Consider the following 6,661-nt stretch of genomic DNA (forward strand, 5'->3'; position numbering starts at 1 on the left):
TAAACGGTAACTGTAATGGAATACAGTTACTCATATTTTGTATTTTAAATACATAACGGCGGTACATGTATTCCGTTACTCCCCAACACTGCATATATGTGTAAAAAGCAAATGTATGAGCTGTGACAACTGTTTCTGATAGAATGAGGAGTAGACTGATATATTAAATATTCCTTTATTGGGTGAGAAAATCAAACTATGTCATAACTGCTTTAAGTCATACAGACTAGATATCAGGGCCTTAAACAGGCTGTCTTCTGTTAAATGGGTCAAACTGGGCAGAAAGTCTACAAACACATAACATTCTTATAGAATATGATGTAACACTATAGATCAACTTACCTCAGAATATATAAAGCATATAAACAATTACAGCAAAATAATGCAACAAACACACCAGTACTACTAATCCAAAATACTCAAAGCTTCATAGAACTGAAACTAACATTTATTTTTAGCTCCATTCTGCTGCTGATACATACTTTAGGTTTGTGAACTTGCTTCTGCCTTTCATAGTGTTTAACTTGAAGGCCCTGAGTACTTTCTCCCACACTGAAAACACTGATATAATTATATTAACATTACCTAATAAGACTGATTCAGGACAGACAATTAGTTATTTTAAACTTCCCTAGCAGTCCTTCACAAACAGGGAACAGTCTGTCTATTCTCTCCATCTGTCAGCTGCTGCTGGCTCTTCCTCCTCCTCTTCCTCAGACACAGCTGAGTTTGTCCTGGTGGATCATCAGGGGTGCAAAGCCTCACAGATGATGTGCAGCAGTGGGTCCCTCAGTCTGTCCTCACTCGGGACACTTGCAGTTGTCACACATGGAAATCAAATGTGTGATAAGCTGCAGGATTCAAACACAAGTGTAACTTATAAACACATGTTCATACTTTTATTCCACAATCAGAGAGAAAGAAACAGAGAGAGAGTGCAGGACAGACAGACAGGTGACAGTCTCAGCTGTATACACTGCTACAAAACAGCACCAGAGAAGGAGGATTTAGTGTTTGTGTTATTACGAGTGCTAAACAAGAAGAGTTCCCAGATGGTACAGCGGACACATGTGTGACTCCTGTGATTAAAGCATCTCTCTTTCAGCTTAACGAGTGAACCGTCAGCTCGTTCATACAAACGTTAAAGTCCGTTTGGCTCAACACCACCGAACAGAGGCAGCAATGTAACCAGGGCTGCACAGAAGTGGTCCACAGGTGCGCATTCGCTGTCAAAATAAAAGACGCGCACCAGATAAGCAGTTGCAACGTGCGTTTGCATACATAAGATTTTCTGGAGGAGGACATAGATGTGTTCAGAACTCTTGAAGATGTCGAAGAAGCAAGCCCCGTAAGCAATTACTTTGGCATTCCTGCACCGCAAAAGAAGCGCGCATTCTCGGAATTTATCGGAATTTCCAGGAATACGCGCTTCTTTTGCACATTAACAGTGCAGTGAATCCTGCTTGTGCCGTGATATTCAGAACTGCAAACCGAGCAGCATTCACTGACTTTCAGCTTGTTGTGTTTGTGGATATATGACTGACTTTAATTATCTATCAAATCATCACATTCTCTGTAAGATTAAGGTCAACTATTGAACGGCGTATATTTTGAAGGCTTTAAAACCAAGTTACTACTAACATCACTAATGGCACACTACTTTGCCAACATGTGGCCAACAGTAATGTTTTAATGTTCTTCATTATAACACATTTGCACAGAAATATGTGACATAATATTCAGTCCTTACTTTTAAGAGTTTACTCTTCGGCTGCTCTGCAGCAGCCATACTTTTCGGCAAAATTATCCACACCCACCGCTGAGCTATGAAGTCTGGGATATGTTGGGCCATGAAGTCTACACCGCCACATCCTTAAAATCCTGGGAAATGAAGGACGCATTTGAGGGCCGCATTTCGAGCAGCCTTTGTATTGGGACAGCTTTCGTAGCTGTGACGTAATCGGCCTTAACACTAGAATTACTGAGCCTTTTTTTCCCTGGTGCAGTCCCTACTACTAGATTTACTAGCCTGCGCAGATTTGCGTAAATTCCCCCCGACCCTAACACCTCTTGGCACCCCGCTGAGATTTTCACAGGTCTTCAGCTCCATTGTTCTCCTGCTTTTGTTGTGCAAAGACACCCTCCCCCAACCCCCAACCATGAGAGATTCAGGTCGTTCCTTCCCTGCAAGGCTACTTTCCTTCCTTACCTGCAGCTTACAATATACCATGGTAGTTCTTGTCAATCCTTGTCACTACATTGCATGCCTGCCCATAAACACATATACACAGAGTTGTACATATATTTATATAGCCACACCTTACATAATATGCATAAAGTCTAGTTATACACACACACACATCTATATCTATATATAAATAAATATATATATATGTGTATGTATGTATGTAAATATATATATATTTTCACACATGAGGTGTGAATGTGTGTCTTTTATATTTGCAGGTCAGTCAATGTGTGGGATATTTTGTATACATACGGCAGGCATTTCTGAAAGTTGTAACACAGAGGTTTGGCCTGACTTGGATCTGAGCAACTCTGAGTAAACAAATGCAAATGTGCCAGGCATCAAGGATAATGGGTGGTTTGCACAACAAAAGCTGGAGGAGAAACGAGCTGACGACCTGTGAAAATCTCAGCAGGGGTGATTAACACCTTGGGACTTGCACCAGAAAATAAAAAAGCCAGTAATTCTAGGGGGTTTTGGGTTTAGGGAAGTTACGCAAATTTGCGCAGGTTAGTAAACCTAGTGTTAAAATGCGGCCTTTGAGGCTGCAGACTACTTGCACAATCACTTCCGCGTTCTATGTAGTCCTGCCCCAGTGCTTCCGGTGTGGTTAAATCATGGCGACGTTCTACACTCGCTGCCTACAAGAGCTCCCAAAATTGAACATCACTGATGGATTTTCAGAGTGACGACTACCCCCGCCACCAAATTAGATTTAAGGATTTAAGTTATATGCTGCATCATATATACACAACTACGAAGGTAAGAAAACATAAATTAACTGACAAAGAAACGTTAGCTAACGTCAAATGCAAACACTACATTACTCCGCTATGTCCTTCATTTGATGTCAATTCTCTACAGTACATGTTTTCTTAAACTGTGTTTTATGTCGTCCGAAACTATAGTTGAGATTTTCTTAACTAATGTCACCTTTGTTGTTAGACACTGTTATAATAGCGTTAGGTAGTTGGCTAACTAAGCAGGTAGTTAACTACCTAATGCTACTCTTTCTAAGTGTAAAGTATATATGTTTAAGACATGCTGACATGAGTAATACAGAAATAATGCTAATTGTACTTGTATCTTTGTTCAGTGTCCAATAAAGACAGGTTGTCAGGGGAGGTCGGTGTGAGAGCCCTGTGCTACAGGTCAATGAGGAAGAGTGAGGCACTACACAGACAAAGTGTAGGCAGGAAGCTGTGTAAAGTTGTTAATCCCTGTTCAGTGGGGTTCAGTTCATTTAAGAATTAGTTAAGTTCATTCCTAAAAGCCCATCAACTTGAATGTTTTCCTTGTCTCCCTGCTTTATCACATCTAATTTGACTAGTCAGATAGTTAAATCAACGTGTGTTTGGGTGATCAAAAACATTTGACACCAAGTTAATACTGCAAATATACACAATCTAAGTTATTACAGTTATCAAGAATGGTTAAGTTGTTTTAATAGGGAGAGAAGGAAACACTAAGCATTCAGGTGGGTACGTAACCATAAAACTGAACTATGTTCCTGTTCAGCTCTTCCATGAAGATGATGTTATATTTTTAATTTTCGTTCTTTCTTCTTAGATTAAGCTTCTGGATTCATCGCCGGTGATACTGACACATAGCCAGTGCTCCTGTGTGGCAGGCGCTGTTATGTGCAATCACACAATGGCACTGCTCTTCCATGGCATGGTGGGTCCGTTACCAGATCCCTGCTTGTTCAGATTAACGGAGGCATATGCAAAATTTAATATTGAGGACAGACCACTTGTGACCACAATGAACATGAGACCTGACAAGCCCCTTGTGGAAAGTGCCTTTGGGCTGGTGCAGGAGGGCAGTGTTCTGTCGTATTAGCAGCTGGTTTTGACAACCCGGTACATCACACTACACCGTGATGCACCACCAACACCGCACTTGCCTCTGGAGGGGTATGACATCTTGCCATCAGATTGTGTGTTTGTGTGTTCAGAAGAAGAGCTTCTGCATCTGACAAGCTTGTCTGTAACTCTGGAAATGGCTCACAAAATAGAGGAAGCTAAGTGTGAGCAAAGCTCTTCATCTGAGTGGCATCAGCTCCGTAGGCCCAGAGTGACTGCCTCTAGGTTTCGGGAGGTGTGTCACGTCAGAGGCCAGAGCTCGGCAGAGTCACTAGCAGAGCGTATATTGAAGGGAACAAGGCAGCCAAGACATGAGGAGAGGAACTGAGATGCAGCCTGCAATAGCAGCAGAGTATAGTAGGCTAATGAATGTTAACTACTTACCCTGTGCTCTGGTCATTCACCCCATTGCCCCCTGGCTTGCTGCATCTCCTGATGGTGTTGTTTGTGACCCCAATGAATACCCCCAGTTTGGCCACGTCGAATTCAAATGTCCCAATGTACAAAACTTTATTGACTGCAAATATGTGCAGATGGAATGTGGTACCCCTAAACTAAAAAAGAGCCACGCATATTACTGGCAAGTGCAAGGACAACTGCTCATCAGTGGGATGCAGTGGTGTGACTTTGTTGTGTGGGCACAAGAGGACTACCTAGTGCAAAGAATATACATGGATTCAGATGTGCACAATGCAATCAGAGAAAAGGCCGACTATTTCTTTTTTTTTTTTAACCTATATATGCCAAGATACCTGTGTTTGGAAAAATGAACAGTGAAAACATAGCAAAAATAAAAACAGATCCTTCAGGCTGGCTGGAACAAAATAACTGATGTTTTATTTGCAATGTATTTCATGAATTATTTTGTTGTTACTTGTTGTTACATGTTACTTTTATGTGAAATCAATAAACTGTTATTTAAGCAATGGCATCAATTTCATTTTTTAAAAACACACATTAAAACATTGAATTTGTGTAGAACTTATTTACATGGTAAGTATTTAAAACTCCATGCCTAGCATACCGATATACATTTAGACAATAACACAACTGAGGGAAGAAAATGACAAATGGTATTTTGGATGTTCCAAAAGCACAATGTCACTTATGATTTTAAAACGATTTAGTGATTTACTTTATAATTTTGATAAACAATTTTGTTGAATCTGAATAGTAATATAGTATTATAATTAAACAGTATTATTAACATTCAACATTTGCAATGAATTAGAATGATCAATAACTGGAACTCAACTATCAGCACTCAAGTACCATTTCTGTAATCAAGTATTGTCAGCTGAGAAGGAAGAAATGCAACTGTAGTGGCCTCAGCTGCAGGTCATTTTCCATAAGTTACTTGTACTGGCACTGGTGTATTGGGAAAAATCCATCTTGTCTCACTTAACCCATTTTTTAACTAATGCTGTCTTCTGGTAATTTGACAGCATACATGCTACTGCAAACAGTTGGTTGATATTGTAAACATGTGACATGGTAATGATGCTATCAAAAAGTTTGTTCTGTTTAATCCTCCTAATGACTTGTTCCACATGCACCCTGAGTCTGGCTATGGCCTACATCTCCTTAAGCTGGTATGCTGGCATCTGCTTCTGCTTAGATAGAAAAGGTGGGCAGCACACTTTGCATTTACAGCAATCGGTGATTAGGAAGCCCTTATCTACCATCACTGCCATGTCTTCAGTCAACTTCTCAGCAATGCCTGATTGTTTGAATAGTTCCTTGTCACTAACTGAACCAGCATACAGATTAGAGATGAATGTCACTGGACCATGTGGAGCTATGCCAACCAGGGCTTTCATCGTACAGTGGGATTTGTACGAAGAGTACATTTTACTTTGGAGAAGTGGTGAGGATGGTGTCTGACACCTCAGCTCTGTACAGTCAAGGATCATCTGGGTGTCTGAGAAATCTTTGAATTCCTCAGGGAGGTAAGCTTGCACTTCTGCACGTGTAAGCCAGATGCATTGAGACCCCAGTGCAGTGGCAAGAAAATTTGTCCATGTTGCAATAATGCGGCTCACTGTGGACTGGTGTATGTTAAATCGATGTGCCAGGTCCCTCTCCTTCAAACCAACTGACAGGAAAACCAGGAAAAGAAAGAACTCGTCAATTGGCTGTAGCAGCTGCCTCTGGAAGGTGAAAACAAAAGGGAAAATGTTACTCCTTAAGCTATGAACTAGTAAAATTGTGCTTTTCTTGGCTAAATGTTTTGTAATGGTTATGCATACCATACTGTACCATGGGGTAAACAATGAGGTGCTGTAGTACACAGGTGTATGTATGTAAAGGATGCTGAGTCCTTTATGTATGCTATTGTACATTATGTAATGGTATTGTACATAAATACAATAACATTACACCTCCAGTTCTAAATACCAACAAACCCATAACCTACCGTTGATGTGCGTGCAGGTGTCAACACTTCTTCGTTCCTATTGGCAGCTGACTTGGCTCTTGAAACCCAGATCATTTTATAGATGCAAGGCTCAATCAAAAACCAAAATGCCATCAAATGATCATAGCTTGG

At 40.6% G+C, this 6,661-nt stretch overlaps 2 pseudogenes; one reads left to right on the forward strand and one right to left on the reverse strand.

Annotated features, from left to right (window-relative positions):
- Positions 1-3,403: 3,403 nt before the first annotated feature.
- LOC148102107 (uncharacterized) lies at positions 3,404-4,388 on the forward strand (annotated as a pseudogene).
- A 1,122-nt stretch (positions 4,389-5,510) lies between these two features.
- On the reverse strand, positions 5,511-6,365 carry LOC148102108 (uncharacterized; annotated as a pseudogene).
- Positions 6,366-6,661: the final 296 nt, after the last annotated feature.

Source organism: Neolamprologus brichardi, chromosome 7 (genome assembly GCF_056152115.1).
Source record: "Neolamprologus brichardi isolate AB-2024 chromosome 7, ASM5615211v1, whole genome shotgun sequence".
Classification (NCBI taxonomy): Eukaryota; Metazoa; Chordata; class Actinopteri; order Cichliformes; family Cichlidae; genus Neolamprologus; species Neolamprologus brichardi.